Genomic DNA, 18,300 nt, shown 5'->3' with positions numbered 1-18,300 from the left:
AGCAAATCAGTCTTGACCCTGTGCCTCATGGGAACAGTTCAGCCTGAACTGCCAAGCCAGGTCCTACCTGGACCGGAACCAAGCATCCTAGCATCGGCTTCGGGGTTTCACCCCTCATCAGCCAGAACAGCTTGACTCCAGTGGCACAGTGAGCCAGGGACCCACGTCTGGGCATACCCGGCGCACCAAGGGCGAGAAAGCAAAAGACATACAATTGATGGAAGGAGTGCAGAACAAATCAAAACATTCAACCCCAGTCAAGAGATCTGGGTTACATCCATCATTATTTTGCTCACCATGCCACCCCAGTTTAGACCTGGCCATATGCAAATCAGTCTTGACCCTGTGCCCCATGGGAACAGTCCAGCCCAAACTGCTAAGCCAGGTCCTCCCTGAACTAGAAACAAGCATCCTAGGACCGGCTTCGGGATTTCACTCCTCATCCGCCAGGACAGCTTGACTCCAGTGGCACAGTGAGCGTGGGACCCACGTCTGGGCATACCCGGCGCACCTAGGGCGAGAAAGCAAAAGATACACAATTGATGGATGGAATGCAGACCAAATCTAAACATTCATCCCCAGTCATGAGATCTGGATTAATCTCACCCCTGGACACCATGGCCAAACTAATGGGTTGGATCCTACTGAATAGATTGGAGGAATGGGCTACAAACAACAATGTCCTGATCCCCACCTAGTAGGGTTTTAAGAAGGGGAAAGGCACTCAGGACCAATGTTTAAATCTGAGCTTGCTTATTGCTAAGTATTCTCAAGCTAATCAAGGCAAGCTTTACCTGGCCTTTATGGACCTCTCAGCAGCTTTTGACTGCATGGCTCATCATCATCTGTGCAGATTTATTAAGGACATGGGGGTTGATGAGGCCATTGCTCTTTTTATTAGAAAACTATACTCTAGGGCAGCAGCTTGTGTCCGCTATGGGAAGCAGGGAGAGTGTACTAGGTAGTGCCCTATTAACAGGGGGTCCGACATGGATGTGTCCTCGCCACGTTTCTTTTCACCTTGTACACTAACGGAGTAGAGGCCCCCTTGTTAGATTCCTTCTCTAATATCCCAAAGATGAATAAAGTCTGTAATCCCATCCTACTCTACGCAGATGATGCAGTTTTAATAGAATGCACAGGCGTGGCGCTCCAGAAGCTTCTAGACACCTATGTTAACCTTTAGCATAAATTTGATTTGCATACTAATCTTGGTGACTGGGCCAAAGGTGAAGAAAGCTCAATCTTTTTAGATAGCGGGTCGGAGAGTGGCTCAGACAGACATATTCTCGTATTTAGGGGGACATTTGATAGTCTGCTATCAAGGTCCCATTTGGCGAGAAACAGGGGCCTAATGTTAGAAAAAAGCATTTGCACTCTACTTTCTTTTAATAAAAAGTTAGGTTTGAAACCCTTAGACATTGTAAAAAAGGTATACTGAGCCAAGCCCACTACAGTAGCAACTTATGGAGCTGATGTGTGGGGACATACTAAGCATGCAACACTGCAAACAGCGGAAGATATTTTCTGGCGGGTCTCCCTAAAAGTAGTTCTCACTACAATTGTCACATCGAGCTGAATGTTCCTTATATGTCAGATCAGATATCCCTGGCCCCAGTGCTTTTAGGGCACTTCATGTGGAGGAGGGACTTCAATGATCTAACCCAGCAGTTCCTGGTGGACTTCCTTGCTTTGGAACATGCAAAAGAAATCTCATGGCCATTGTATGTAAAAAATAATCTGATCGCCCTAGGCCTTGAACCATTTTTGAAACAACAAGGTCTTGCCAGACTATCTCAAAAAAGCCATTAACCTCTTCCGTGCGGGGGTAACTCCCCCGCTGTGCTGGAAGGCAGGGAAGCGCGCGCAGCGCCCCCCTGCTCATGATGAGCTCAGCTCGTCATGAGGAACGGCGCTCGTGTGCTCCACACCTGTTCCCGTGGAACGCTCAGCACAGCAGGGGAATTATCCCCACGTGTGAACGTTCTACGGCTCATGACGAGCTGAGCTCGTCATGAGCACCGGAGCGCCATGCCTCATGACGAGCTCAGCTCGTCATGAGCATGGATGAGGTTAAGGAGCGTTTTTTAATTTACATGGCAGAAAAAAGGAATCAACTCAACAGTTCTAAATATATGGTGCAAGCATACCATGAGAGACCGACACTAATTGAGGGGCAATTTTATTTTTTGGCGACTGTGACAAATCCGCGCCCTAGCTTTTTAGTGTTGAGGTTTAGATTAAACCTATTCCCTGTATGTTGGGTTACCTCCCAGGCATCTCTCTCCTTATTACAAGCTTTACCACCATGCCCTGGGTTACAACAGCTATTAGAGTACTCTGCAAAGTACTGCTTATCTTGATCAATAGGGACATGGAACTGGAACAAAGATGGATGGTGTGGGTCCCACTTTTATACAGTTTTTTCAGACAGAAGATGTTGATCAACTGTCTGCAGTCCTGGAACCAGTTTGAGGTAGTTCCCTTAAAAATGCCACTTTCTGTCTGTAAGTGCAGACACAGATTTTGTGCAAGGTGATACGTCTCATAGCAGGTAGTGAGGATGCTGGCTTCAAGCAGGAGTATCCCAAACATGGACACAATGAACTGTGATTACTCTGCAACTGATTATCATCAACCTTCTTGAAGTAATAATGAGAGTAAGACAAAATGCAATCCTACCTAGGAACTTCCTCACCCTTAACAATAGAATGTGCTGACTCACCACTCTCCCCTACAATCCACCAAAAGAGAGTTCTCAGGATAGACTAATTAGCATCCCCCTGCTTAAAAGTACTCATCATGTTTCTAAGGGTAGCCCTGTCTCCCTCCCTCACTTCACTGTCTTTGTTTCCTCCCTTCAGCTTCAGGAATGCAGGAAAAACACATCTACTATCAGAGGAAACGGTATCCCTCCTCCATCTTGTGATATGTCGAACCAAGGGATATTCAAGATGGATCCCACTGGTCCCTGCAATCAGGCTCTCACTACAATATGGAGTCCTGCTAACAACCATCCCACACATATATACACTCGACATACACAGGACGTCAACGCAAGTGTCTTGGTGTCACATTAAAGCAGAACGTTACATGAATGGGTTTGGTAGGCCTTACTCTCCTCGAAACAGAGAAAATGGTCAGCTCAGTTCTATCAGTTCACATAAATTGGTGTGCTACCACCACCAATGTATTCCAACAACTTACAACATGTATGGTAGGCCTATGTCAACAAAGAGGGTACACTTGGTTTGCTCCTCCAGGTCACAGAACAGATTCCAGACCTTGAAATTACCATGGACAGGCCTAGGCCTCAACACTCATGCTCGATTAGCGCGGAGGCCGGGCCAACAAAAAGCCAACATACCAGTTTCACACAGAATTGGGTTACTCGGTGCAGGGGCAGACACCGGTTTGCCATGCAGGGGACATTCCTGTCCCAACAGTGTTTCTTTCTACAGGGGTTTAAGTGACATGAGACAGGTCACCAGGACAAAGATCGATTTGTCGATATGTCACTTGGAACTCAAAAACACAAATCTCTGATTGGCCCATGTTCACTTTTATGCTATTTATGGCCCCCCACTAGTGGAAAGGTAGATAAATCACAGCGAGAAAAGCACAACACCTACAGCAGCTTCCCGCTCTGTGCTGTAAATTGAAAAAGTATGGGGTTTTGTATTAGCGAAAAGTAAAGCAGACATTATCTGGCGGAGATCAGAACCAATGAATATAGAAGTGTGGCTTGAAGATGTGGTGGAACGGACACTAGCAGAAGAGATTTGTTGAGGAGTAATGAAAAATTAGAGGACTGAGCTGACTGGAGAGCATGTCAGTCACCTACTGGACCCACCAGACACGCTGCTGCCCCGAGCGGAAGTTACTAGAGAACAGGAAGCTGAGGCCAAGAGTCACATGGCTCAAGGCGTAAAAGCGCACACCACAGGACATACTTTTTGTGTAATAATTCTGAGACATATTTCAGGCACCACGAAGGGATAAGAGATGGACAAAATGCCCTGGGACGGGTGGGAGGTCACAAACCACACAGTATGAATTCCCTTTATTGTAACATATTACAATAATCAATGGGAATTACTTGGATGTAAAAACACGAAAAACTAAAACATTTTGGGTATTTAAAAAAGCTACATGGTGTCCATATTACCACCCTCTGCTAATTATTTTTTTGTGCATTTATTTATTTTTAATACATAAAAAATGGCTTCCATATAGATACAAAGCACTTCCCTATTGCAGTCTTTTGTTGTTATGGAACATGGTTTTGCAGCTCACATTTGTCTTAAATAGCCCCAATAACAAATAGAAAACTCTACCCTTTGTTGCATTGGTTAATCCAAGAGACAGAGCTGTTACCTGCCCCCTTCCCAATCTAACTCCTTGTGCTCTTGCAGCCACCCCAAGTGTCATCAAATGTCCCTGGGCGGCCCCTTAGCATAGATCACTCTACCTGCTTCCATGCACATGTCCATGCCCGAGATGGATGGCTGTTTAGTCAGGTGTTGTTACCTTCCCCACATCTTGCAAATATCTCTATTTGCTACCATGAAGTCTAGTTTACAAAATAAAAGGTTGGCCTGTGTAAGGTAGACATCAAACATTAAGGTGTTAAAGGGACACGGATATCCATTCTTCCTTCAAGTTCTTTTGTGATGATTCTCCAAAAATTACCAAAAGTGGGGCAGTCCCAGGGAGTGGGGGACAGCAGCCATCTCTTATTATGCCTACCATGAAGATAGTGTTTGTATGTATGATTCTCCAGCCTCGGAGAATGATGTCGAAGTACGCGCAGTGGCAGAAGGAGTAGTCTTGTGGGGGGGAGAAAGGAGAGGGTTATGAAGCCAACCGATTGCAGATGAGTGGACGGGAATTCTTGCATCTTTTACTGAAACTGAAACACTATAGGATAATGTTTGGTGGATTTGGTGGTCTACGCATAGTATTGACGGATCTGATGGACCACTTCAAAGTAGAGCCTGGTCTTCCCAGTCACCACAATACCAGAGAAACACAGATTACAGGACATAAGGGTAGAGGCGAAACTCATGGAACTAGTCTCTTTAAGACAGGGGTCTTCAAAGCGTGGGCGCTGTAGGAAGGTGGATATCTGACTATGGTTACCCCCAACTTTTTGCCTGGTGTTTTGCTGGTTTTTCGACTTAGTTGACCTGGGGACCTGCTATTCAGGACCCCCGGCCCACTGCTCTCTCTGTAAAATGGATTCCATGTACCTTAGGTACATATCTAATTGGATACTGAGTCACCTTATCAGTCCCTGTACAGTGTACCTTAGGTACCCAGGGCATAGGTGTACCAGGGCCTACCAGGGGCTGCAGCATGTATTATGCCACCCCTGGCTGGCCATCTAAATCTGACACAACTGGCTGCACGACAGCTGGGGCAAGGTGGTGTAATCACCCTTTGCTGTAGATATAGTATACCTATATCTAACCCTAAAATGGACACATGTATTCCTATCAGTCACTCCTATGGCAGGCCTTAACAATCCTGAAGGCAGAGTGCTTGGAATTATGTGAGATGGTGCTCTGGCATGAGCTGAGCCCGTTTGCAGCTTGCGGAACCAAGTCCTAATAGCTGTTCCATGATAACGCGTACCATATACTCTTAAGTGCATTATAATCCTCGCGGTTATTTGCCAACTTTGGTATCGCTTTATCAAAACATGTCGAGTAAGGTGTCATACGAATTGGAATACTAACCCCTCGCCAATTATGGCGACGGGATTAGCATTCCACCCTTCTAGAGGGACACGACATGTATGTAACTGTGAACCCCGGTTAAAGTTAACTCGAGCCTCAGCATCACAAAATGGATGCTGCCACCACAGACACAAGTCTGACCTCCTGCTGCTGGGAGTCCTTCCAGCGAGAAGAGCTTGGACAAAGGGTTTCCTGTCAGGGGCGGTGCTAGCGCCATCCCAGACAGGGTTTTGTGTATCCCAGGTAGGCAGGGCTCAGAGGAAGGTGACTGTAAGTGGCACCCCGGTGCTCACTGTGCATATGCCGGCTTGAACCAGTTCCAGGGGCACACCAGCCCCTGAGCTGGGGACAGTCCGGACAAAGGGAGAGGGGTGTAACCACCCCCCTTCCTGGTCCCACCCATGGGCAGGACCTAGTCGCGTGCCAGCCCCTTTCTTTAGAATAAAGGTAGGAGCGGGGACCCTTCCAAATTAGATCATCTTTGAATCCTGAAACTACTTTCTACGAAAGGAACTCTCGACTTCTTCTCAAGATTTCTCACTTGTGACTAAGGAGTAGTCACCCTGCATCAGCAGGCACCAACTAAGTATCTTGCGGTTTGCTGCACGTCCTTCCTCCGGAACCAGACTGCCCAGCTCGACGAGACCCGGATTCCCTGGCACCTCTGACCTCTACCTACATCATCAGCCCAGCTGAGATTCGTGGGTGTGACGAGACCTCGAGGGACCGGCCATCTTCAAGACTGCACGACGCTTATCCAGCACGACCGCCGAGGGATCCTCGAGTGAGTGCTTTGGGGTTTGAGAAGCCCTAACCCTGAGCAGCTCCAGCACCGAAGCCCAGCCCCCCAGCATCCATGAGATCTGCGTGGGGCCCTTCTGCTCTTTGCTGCTCACCGCGTTGTCCGGCCACTTGCCTGCTGGCTTGTACCCTCTTGACGACGAACCACGACACTTCCATCGCTGGTCTGGTTGCTCCAGACTGGCCCTTGCTCCCCTCCAACAGAGGAGTACCCCGGACCCTCCTGGTCCACTCCAGACGCCATTTTGAGTCCACCGCGTGGGCTTGCATTTGCCAAGAGTTGTTGCCCCAATCCTGGGTCCAGCATCGCCGACAGCAGATACCTTCGTGGGACAGCTCGCACCTCCATCCTGGTCGCCGACAACGCCTCCTGGTCCGTGAGACTGCAGAGCCCAGCGTCGCCCACTCACCTGGTCGAGGTGACTTCATCCGGTGCCATCCTGGTGCCCATCTGATCACTGGCTAGTGATTAAGAACTGAGTCCCCTCTGCTTTCAGGTCATCTCCATCTTCGATCCAGGCTTGGATCACTTCGAACTGGTCGCCTGCCAGCAACTTCTTCTTTCAGGCTCCATAGACTGTAACGAGGATTCCCGACGTCTTTTGAACCCTATGCAGCCGCAGCCCCTGGGCTAGGTAACTTGAGCATTTCGGTGCTCCAACGTAGGTTCACTATCTAAGTGTCCAGATCCTTTTTCGTTTTCAGCCTACCTAGTCGGATTCGTCCGATAACACTAACTTTACGAAATCTAGCATCCATAGACTTTGTCCCGCATCCCGCGTGAGAGTGCACACTCTGCACCCGATCTCCCTAGGCCTCCTGCTTCTAACCTGAAGATTCTGTAGTGTAGTCCTAGCGACCCTAAAGCGTCTGGATCGAGTTACTTACCTGCTAGTATTTCGCATTCCACTTTTGTAGTATATGGTTTTTCGTGCCCCTCGGGCATTTGTGTAAATTGTGTAACTTAAAGTATTTTCTTAAGGGTTTTGTTATGTGCTTAGCTCCCTGACTCATAAAGAGATCAGGGTAGACTTGTTATAAATAAATATCCTTTCATTTTCATAACAACTTGTGTGGTGTCCTTTCACTTGGTGTTCAAGGGGTATATGTGATGGTATAACAGCTGGCTTAACACGCCCTCTAGAGTTTATCCTAAAGACTGCTCTTGTCCATGCTACTAGGATAGCTGGTCTATCAGGTTGACTTACAACCAATCATCAATAAGGGGCGTTTGGAATAATACATAGTGATCACTAGAATAGTGAGCACTGCATATCAGGCCAACTTCTCACAGGCGCGACCCCCAGGGGGGCCGTGGAGGGATGGATAGTGGGTCGCGCATTCCTGGCCACACTTCTACCCAGGCCCAAAGGACTACAAGGGATTCAGCCCCCCTCCCCCGTTGTGTGTCTCAGCTGAAGCTGCTGTGAGCTGGGCTGTGTCTGCAGTCTTATCTCCAGCACAGCATGGCACGCCCGGGTTTTTCACAGGTCTTTAAAGACCATTTGCATATTTACATACCTTTTGTAAACTGGTTACCAAGGCTTAGTTTTTTTTCTAGTTCCAGTACCCCATGGGCCCCCACTCAGCCTATTCCTTCCATTTGTATTTTACATTTACTGCAGTAGTGTGAGAATGCATTTCATGAAAAGGAATATGAAGTAGGGTTGCCAAAAGGAAAATACCAGCCAGTTGAAGTTTAAAGAGCCCGCAAAGGCCACCTCTTGACACTAAATATGATTGTAAATAAAATCATATGCATTCATTTGTAATGTGACTTTTATGCCTTTGTTCCCTTTAATTATCAGTCATGGATCATTGAGGCAGCCCTAGAACACAATTAAAAGTGCTCTCTATTTATATTTGCTGTTCCAAGTACGCACAGCTGAGTGCTGAAATAAACAGCTTTAGGTGACAGTTTATTTTTGTACAGTCTGGGAAATCAGAATAATGAGCAGGCAACCCTAACCATAGGACTGGAAGTGTGTTGCAGGATCAGCATAATATTTATTTCTTCCAACCTCGATCCCTGATTAATGTCATAATAGCAATAGTTTAACTTATATCTTAAACCCTACACCGCTGTCAATAATGTGATGAGTTACTTTAAGTGTCTGGGAATGCACCCTGCATTCAGAGAACTCACCAAAGCAGCAAGACAGACAATTCATGCCTTCCTAAATTAGGGAATAATAAGCAGAGTGGCACAGGCAGAGAGGAGCATACAGGTCCAACAAGTGTGCTCAGTGAGGAGAGAGGAGTGGATGAGAAAGGACAGCAAGGGAGTGAGAGAATTTGATTGAGGAGGTCAGGGATGAGGAGAAATGTGAAGTGCCGAAGGGAAGTGCGGACACGCAAGACGTGAGTGTGAGCTAATGTTGAGGGCACAGAGGAGGGCTACTGTTAAACTGTGAGAGAAGATAGCTGAGAGTTGATCTGTGACCTAAAAAGTAATTTGATACCACATGGGTGAGGGACAGCAACGATGAGGGAAGAGAGGGAGTACTGGGGTGGGTGCTGAGCAGTGATTAATTTGTAATAAAACATGTGCCAGGGACCTCACCAGTAGGCCACTGCAACTTTAACCACCCACTGATTACCTTGCCTGTGCAGCCAATGACAATACCTATGCAACTACCAACCATAACACTTGTACTAGTGTGACTATTACGAGCCCCCAAAGCTATAAGAATGGCATCGGTGTCAAGAGTTGGTCTGGGCCTTGAGTAATCTTCACAATGGCGATTACTCAAGACCCAGACCAACCAAGACTCCACACATAATGAAAGAACGTTCTAAAAATAGAGGGAAATGTTGTTAACCTTCCTCCGACTGTGTGTCTGCAGCTTTCTCAAGCTTTGGCTTGATTCACCCATCTTTTCCGCCCCCGGTAATTCCTCAGTATCCCTTTTCTTTCCTTATTCATTTTAATATCTGTCAACACCATTATTCAGATTACTCTTATTTTCCCTTTATTGGTAGAACGTTCTGGTTTTTATCATATTCAGATTTCTTTCCGTTCTCTAATTTTGATATCTTGCCAAAGTTAACAGTTGGTAAGTCTATGATATCCACTTCCATTATCTCCATTATTTTCTCTTTTGCTTTATTGGTTCTGGGCCCACTACGAGCACATATATTTTATTTTCATGCTCTACGTCTAATGTGGTACTTTTCCTACTCTAGAAACACGTGTTATGTTTATATTAGGCACAATTAATACTTATGTTGGGTAAAGAGTATCTTCCCAATTCACAATATTTTACTATTTTGTCTTCACTTGGTGGACGAATGTTTTTATGATGCAATTCATGTTATTGTCATTTTAGCATGTCTTGTCTTAGTGTACATTATCTTATTTCTACATACAGGAATCATTGTGGCTTTACTGATGAAGGTGTTGTGTACGCCGAAACGCGCGTAGAAGAACCATCACTTAGCCACCTGATTTTCATGTCTAATTCTTGGAAAAATGAACACTTGAGGAGAGCACTAATGCAGAGAGAAGGAGCATACAAACATAAATGGAAGGAGCCTGGGGGAAACACCTAGGAAAAGAGCACAGAAAGTCAGATAGGATACAAAAGGATAGAGTGTTCTCAAAGACCAAGGGAAATAACCTGGAAGGATTAGAGTAAGGTGCCTGGAAACACTAAGGGAAGGTGAATGGAAACACCTAGGAATGAGAATGGAACATCATAGAAAGCACGCACACACTGGGGAAAGACAAAGCTGCATTAAAGACTTGAGCATGGTGTCGCCAATGGGGGCTTTGAAACGCCAAAGAAAGGAACATGGAACTAGCTAGTCAGAAAACCAAGACATCATGGGAAGAAGTATTTAAACGTCAACAGAAAAGACATGCCCACGAGGGAGAGGTTCCTGGAAACAACAAGAGTAGGAAGACAAACACAGCAGGAAAGCCGGCAAACAACAATGAAAGAGCATACAGTGCTGTGAAAAGGAATATAGTAATAGAAAGGAACTGAGCACGGACCACTAAATAATGGCACTAAATCAATGAGAGTTGAACCAAAGAAGCACCAAAGAAAGGAGAATAGAAACATAAAAAGAAGCAATACCAAGGTAAAGAAATGGGAGATTTGCGGGGAAAGCATGCATGGGAAAAGGATGGAAAATGGAAGGACCCCACAGGACAGATGTCGGAAATGCTGCAGAAAAGACAAAGGGTGGAAGGTAAGTTCAAGAGAGGTGGCAGTGAGGTAAGATGCATGCTAGCCCTTTAAGAAGCAGGGGACATAGGCACCATGCTGAGAAGCATACGGGCTCTGAAGGGATAAGAAAGTGGACGCTGAAGGAAAGAGCATGGAATGTCTAAGAGGAAAAGCAGAGGAGCACCAAATGAAAGAGCAATTCATTGCAAAGCAGAAGCCCTAATGGAATGATCGGAGAACTATAAATAGGGGTATCAAAGAGCAGCGCGTGGAGGCAGCATGGAAGAAGCATGGCTGAACTGTAGGAAGAAGCACTGAAACCCTAGGCAAGAAGCCTGGATGATCAATCCAAGTGAGGATCCGCTGAAACATCATGGAAGCAAGAAAGTGCTGTGCAGAAAGACTCAAGTACAGTGGCAAAGAGCACTGAGGTTTTCCATCTCTGGGGAACTTTGTACTCTGCTGCTAGCTCAACTTTAGGACATGTACACTGGACCCCTTTAAATATCGTCCTCCTCTGTTCCCTTGTTGTTAAAATCTCAGCGTGGGTTTGTCCCACTGAACTACTTGGGTTACCTCCAGCTGTATATAGCTGTGAGGCCCACTGGGTACCTTGAATTACTTTCTTGCATTCGAGTGTACACAATATAATTCCTTTCTCTCCCCCCCACCCTACCCACTATTCCAACCGACTCTATCCCCTGGTCGACTGTCCCACCGTGGAGGACGTCCCGGGTATTAGTTTCGATGAGGAAGCTATAGCCGAAGCCTTGAGATCTACACCCTCACTCCTAGGAACATCAGAAGCAGCCGCTACTGGCTCTACTAATGACGACTGGACAATACTCACCACCCTGAAAAAGGAATGGTTGAGAATTACCATACATGGACTAATGATGACCGAGTACCTGAGAGTTAACATCGCCCCCCAGGGACTCATAGTCAACCTTTTCCCCAGGATTTTCCTTGAGGACAATCAGTTCAAAGGAGACTGGTGCCAGGTTTCCTGGAAGTGTACTAAAGACCTACTTTTCTTGATAGTCAAAACAGCTAAAAGACTGGCAGACGCTCTGCTAGATAAGATCACAGCTATAGAGACAACAATGAAGACAGCCGTTAATAATAATAAAAACTCTAAAACGGCCTTCTCAGCCAAACTCGCTGAAATTAATCAGGAAATCGCAGACAATCAGGAATTTCTCCTCAAACAGAAACTGTCCAAACTTGAAAAAGACGTAGCAAGGTTTGACAAGGAGAAAGTCTATCCCTACCTTAAGGAAGGATACACTAATAGAAAACCGGATACTCCTCTGATGAGAACTCTGGTACGGACAGTCGCAGGGGGTCCTCAGGTAGTGATTCCAGTACCGGTAATAACCCTAACAACAACCGTTACCAACGCCGTCCCAACTGGAACCGAGGCTTCCACCAAGGACCTATGTAACATGGACCGCCACAAATGCTGCCCCCTTGGCAATATCCCTTCTATCCGCGGGGACCCCCACAATTCTACCCCAAGAACCCTTTTCACGACAGAGGTTGGGGCAGAGGAAAAGGGCGCAAGCGGAGCGGCACAAGAGGGGTACAGTGGCAAGACCAGCCATCGACATCCGCCCCGATGGAGACCAGGAGTGCAGCGGGAGGGAGAAGAGTCTAGTAGTAAACCTCTCCAAAAGAACACTCACTCCCATTGAAATGGAGATTCTCGAAAAGGGCTTAGGATTTGTCCCTACCCCCACCCCGGACAGCTTCACAGAAATGTGCGAGATCAAACAACTCTTTCGCAAAGTTCGCCTTAGAGCCTACTTCCAGGAGCAGCCATCCACCGATAAGACTGATACAGGGCTACGCAATCCGTCTACTTTTACCCCCACCGATGGGATGGTTCCCCCAGAGGTGCTAACATTTGAGAAGGCTGTACTTAAGTCCTTGGAGACTAAGCCAAATGCCAACAGTTTCAACAACCTGAGCAGAGCCGAAAGACAAGCAATTCTATCCCTGGGTAATGACACTTCCATCGTCATCAAACAAGCTGATAAAGGGGGAGCAACTGTCATACAAGACACCATTGATTAACCAACAGAATCCCTATTTGAAATTTACAGGTACCATGTCAGAGACAGCCCTCCCCTTCCTTGATCTCATGATACGGCTAGGACAGGCTGGTCTGAGCACCACTCTGTTCCGCAAGGAGACAGACAGAAACAGCCTCCTGCTGTTCAACAGTCACCACCCGAGAGCACTGCGCGAAAACCTTCCCTTTGGCCAATTCTTGAGGGTCCGTAGAAATTGCTCGTCAAAGGATGACTATAGGCAAGAAGCTAAAACCTTACAACATAAACTACTTGACAGGGGGTACCTCACCAAACTAGTACGTGACTCCAGCAAGAGAGCCCTTAACAACCATAGGGAGGCCCTCCTTGAAGTACATCAGAAAGAACGTGACGACCTAATAACGTGCGTCACTAGTTTCACCCCAAACTCTAACTTCATAAAAAAGACAGTGAACAAACACTGGGACATTCTCAACTCAGGGGGCACTGATTTACCTAAGCCGAGGTTCGCCTTTAAACGTACGGCTAACCTAAAAGACTCCTTGATTCATACACGTCCTAAGAAACAACCCGGTGCTGGACAACGCACACTGTGGGACCTTCCACCTGTTGTTGGACACTACCCCTGTGGAGGCTGTGCGGTCTGTCCCCAGACCAAGCAGTGCAAAGAGATCCAGCTAACAGAGTCCTTCCTGTGGAAATTGAATAGACATACTAATTGCAACAGCTCTAAGTGTATCTACCTTCTTATCTGCCCTTGTGGCAAATTGTATGCAGGGATGACCATGAGACAAGTGAAGCTCAGAATAACGGAGCATAAAAGCAACATACGGTGCTCTAAGACCCATACGAGATTGTATGAACATTACAAACTACACAACCACTCTGCTGACAGCATCCAATGGCTAGTGCTTGAGTCCCAACCAGGCATGAGCAAACAAGCCTTATTTAGACTTGAACAAAGATGGGTACACCGCCTCCAGCTAGACACAATAGGGCTAAATGACGCCATTCCCTGGGCGACCGTCTCAAGATAAGACCCCGCACCTTACCACTCTTTCCCGATTGCACGCCCGGTGCGTACCCCCTAAATCCCTCCCCTCCCCCCCTAGAAAATCATCCTTGGCCAGCGCGTTTGGGTCACTTGACAACCATACTTAGTCACTGACCGCCATTTATCAGACACTGACTGTGATTCTCCTCCCGATACAACCAATTCATCAACAGAGGCTCATCTTCCCCCATCACCACCTACTGCATGAGAACAATTCAGACCCTACCTCATACCCCTCTCAAAAACAGGTCGACTCTTGCGACCTGCCCCATGAGCCTTAACCTTCGGCCCACCAGAGGGCTTTCTTATGCATCTTTCGAAATATACCCGGTGACGCAAAGGCACACTGCCCTGCTTTTCATTTGAAACCCACATGTTCCGCCTCACTTAGGCTTCCTCTTTACCCGAGCTGACAACACTAGAGGGAAATCTCACCCTTTACACCAGTAACCCCGCCGAGATGGCAACCAAACTCCACCACCTGTTTGCAGGGACAGGGCTAGACGTCTGCACTGGGCTAGTGTTCATGCAGCCCTCGCGAGACACGCTAGTCGGCGTTTCTGCCCTGCCCTCTGCTTATACTGATATTCACTATATTTACTATACGGGCTCCCGCCCCCCTGCTCCATTCCCCCGCCACCTTGGGGGTTTCTCCCCATGCAATACATTACACGCACTCCTTTCCCGTCCCTTCCAACATGGCCCCCACTCCGAGCCATCCAGCAATGTAAACAGTGCTGGGCTAGTGGATCTATGGTGCGCATGCGCATCAGACGCGAGGGTCGCGCCACTAACGCCGCGACTCCGACGTCATCAGGCTTCCACCTTCATAATGGCGGACACCGGTACGAACCCTCACCAGCTGCTCCGCACCCTGACCAGGTGCCGCGAGCGTGAGGGGTAGGTGTTCCGCCGCTCCAGCGCCATAACGAAGGTAAGCTTGTTGTTGTTCTTTTAACCCCCGAGCCTCTGTTGTGAACGTCAGCCCAGCGCGAGTTCCCATACCCGGTGATGCTTACACCTCTTCGACCATACCCGCTGCGAGTCCACCGAGGCTGAACACAAGTTCCCCTGTCCCTCCCCCTCCCCTTCCCCCGCTAGGCAGTGGCTTTTCACCCAATTCCACAACATGCTCATCCCTGCCAGCACCTTCTGCAACATTTGAGCACCACACATGGTTAGCTGACATTCTTTACTTTAACATTTTTCAGAATGTTGTTCCCCTCACGGAATGCCCCGTCTCTATGGGATCGGGCACAACCTTGTGTTGCACACTGTCTGATGCATTGTGAACCGAGCATTATACTAATGCTTGCCCTGTGTTCGAAGTAGTGGTGATCCCTCTTCCGAGTATCCCTCATTTTAATGCATTGTGAGATTCCTTCTGGCCAGTGACTTCTACTCTAGGGATTTCACCATGGAGGCCACCCTCCCTATCAGCTTACAGTGCTTTACCTTCCTGATTCTTTACCCCACCTCCTCCAAGTATCCCTCATTCCAATGCATTGTGAGATTTCTTCTGGCCAGTGACTTCTTCTCTAGGGGTGTCACCATGGAGGCCACCCTCCCTATCAGCTTACAGTGCTTCACCTTCTTGATTCTTTACCCCACCCTAAACTGCTGGACCAACTGCCAACCCTTACCTCCCTTCCATATCCAACAGGTTCCAGTAACTTAATAGCGCTGGCCTCACGGGAGTACGCTGCGAGGCCTTATCCAATCCCCCTAGGGTAAGAACATGCTCGCTTTTTTCTATGATTGGGTGTTTTTATGATAGGTTTTGGCTTCACTCGTTAGTTCTGTTTTTAGCGCACGATGGTCACCCTCCAGTGTGAGATCCACTTGCGTCAGATTTAGAAGGGATTTTTTGCAACCACATTTTGGTACAATTATTTTCCCTTCACACAGATATACCCCTGTCACCCCTCACAAAGTGGAGATCTGTCACCTTAGTCACGATATACCTTGGGAGCATAAAAGTCACTGATGTTACATGTGACCTGACCTGTTCTTTCTTTGTTCATCTTTTTTTCCCCTACCTCTAGGTCGCCTAAATAGAGCAGGACCCCGAGGCCCTCTTTCCCTCCGAATGAGAGAGGTTGTATTTACCTTCTACATACTGAATGAACATTTAGTTCATATGTGTTTTTCTGTGTAGTACTGTATTTAGGTCCTGACGAATCGCCATCCTGCGAGAAACATGTTGACCACACCAGGGGGTTGAGTTAGAGTTCTGTACACTTTTACGGTCTCTAGTTCCCCTCTCACCCCTTTTAACCAGGGAACCAGCCACGTTAATAAAATTCAGTGTGGACTGTTTTACCCTTTTTACTTTCACTCACGTTTACACTGACTACACTCCTCTATCTCCTCACTCACACCCACCATCGGCAAGGAACTAAAGAACCCCGCTAAAAGAGTACCTGTCGGTACTCCGGCAGACATTGCAGCGCCGGTCTGTCGAGGGGCAGTGAGTCGATGATGACACTGGATACCCTCCAGTAAGGGTGTGTTTCACACCTAATACTCTGGGTGTATGAGGCTCTCCAAGTTCCGACTAGGGAATCCTTCCAGTCACAGTATTGACCATACCCACCCTTATCTCCACGCATTCACACCATCTCTGGGGAACTTTGTACTCTGCTGCTAGAAAGAGCACTGAGGCACAGCTGAGTCTAGAAAACTCATGGCAATAGAATGGAGTGCCTCAGGCGAGAAGTACAGAGTCAGTGTAGGGCGTAGGAAGGAACTCCATAAGAAGATTCATGAAAGAATTGTAGAATGGGAACGCAGAAGAGTTCTGGGAAGGAGTGTGAAGCACTGCAGCAACAAGAAAACAAAACCTTAAATTAAGGATCATCTTCCTTAAAGAGTACAATACATCCCCAAGCACTGTATTTTCAAGCAAAGGCACAGCATGAGGAACAGGTAGGGTTTGCCCCTCTTCAGCTGTGCTTCCAAAGAAATCCCTTTGTACATACACCCACAGGACACGCACAGTGTTGTCATAACTTCCTCTGCTCCCCACTGAAGACCTCCTTTGTCCTCAGAGCTCTGCATTCATGTCACTATCATAATTGTCATGCATCGCTCTTCACATAGAGTTATTTTCCTTTCCACTGTCTTAATTCCTTTGCGTCTTCTCTGTACGCCACCATCAAAGCATGTTGCTGTGTTCACATCCTAGTGCATTCCACCAGGTGACATAGGTGCACTCAATACCACACTTACCTGCTAGTAATCTCCTGCCAATCGTGCCCTTCATCAGGCCCTCTTCAGAGGTAAGACTTTCCTCGATCCCCTCAAAAGAGTATTCTTGAGCAACCTCTTTTTAAAGCCATCACATGTGACCTCCCCTTCGTCTCCTACGTAGACCTGCTACGTGCCCATTATATTCTCTGTCATTGACCCCATTGCAGATCTGAGCTACGTTGCCCAACTCCCACACAGATGTGACATCTAGACACCCACAGCTGCACTAGCCATCACCATTACCCTGAGTTGTGTAAAGCATGTTCACCCTCTCCCTGCATCCCATGACCCTAAGCACATCTTGTACCGCCAACATCTGTGGAGGGCCCCCACAGAGTCATACATTCCGGCACCAAGCTGCCCCATGGTGTGTCTATACCTGGTAATGCCGCTGCTGCCCTTCGCGCCTCTCGAATACCGAGTGGTCACTTCCTGTTCCCCCGAAGGATAACCTGGGTGCTTGAGAAGACCATCCAAGGGAAAGACTCAAGGCAATGGGTGCAGTGCGGAATGAGGCAGGCGAAGGTTCACCAAGTCCAGCTTCCAATTCAAGTCAAGTCTTCACGTATAAGATTCCAAAATCCACCTTGTGTTCCCTTGGGTGAATCTGCAGCTAAAGGACACCTTATTTCAGGGATTCCATGCCCATGCAATTCTGGGGACACCAGAAAACCCAAATCCCAGGCTTGTGCAACAATGGGCGTCCATATTTAATACCTTGAACCTCCTGCTCCACAGTTCTGCAACACTAGAGATACGAAAAATCCTGGATCCCAGTAGTGCGAAGTTGCAGTCCGTGACCACCACAAGCCTTGGCTCTTCCTCAAGCCCTGAACCATAGGAACCCTAAAGTTCTTCAAGATCTAGTTCCCACGTGTGGCAACTCAGGAGGACTCGATCCCGAGGGACGCATGTGCAATGATGACATTTGAGAACACTTCTGCAGCTCTGGTCAGACCCTTCCCATGGTGGCGCGGTTAGAAGACATTCAAGGCAGGCTGCCAGATGCTCCAAGGTCTCCTGACACCCAGGCCTGGTGCCCTCTCTGGGCTGGCCGTCCAATCAGCAGCACTAGATTCTATTTAGGGTGGACACCCGAAGTCCCTGTCCCCTCTTGTGGGTGCCGCAGCCAGTCGCTGGTTGCTGCTGGCTCTAAGCCCCCCCGCAGGACGGGGGCTGCTGAAATCCTCTCGTGAATGCCACAAGTGATTAGGGCTCACAGC

At 47.7% G+C, this 18,300-nt stretch overlaps 1 protein-coding gene across 1 annotated transcript in view; it reads right to left on the bottom strand.

Annotated features, from left to right (window-relative positions):
* Positions 1-17,851, bottom strand: part of CNGB1 (cyclic nucleotide gated channel subunit beta 1) — a 1,326,699-nt gene extending 1,308,848 nt beyond the window's left edge. The window contains exon 1 of the mRNA XM_086945539.1: positions 17,457-17,851. The gene's annotated coding sequence lies outside the window, so the exon portion shown is untranslated. The remainder of the gene's footprint in view (positions 1-17,456) is intronic.
* Positions 17,852-18,300: the final 449 nt, after the last annotated feature.

The sequence above is a fragment of the Lissotriton vulgaris genome, chromosome 12, assembly GCF_964263255.1.
Source record: "Lissotriton vulgaris chromosome 12, aLisVul1.2, whole genome shotgun sequence".
Classification (NCBI taxonomy): Eukaryota; Metazoa; Chordata; class Amphibia; order Caudata; family Salamandridae; genus Lissotriton; species Lissotriton vulgaris.
This window is presented reverse-complemented; position numbering and strand designations above follow the sequence as displayed.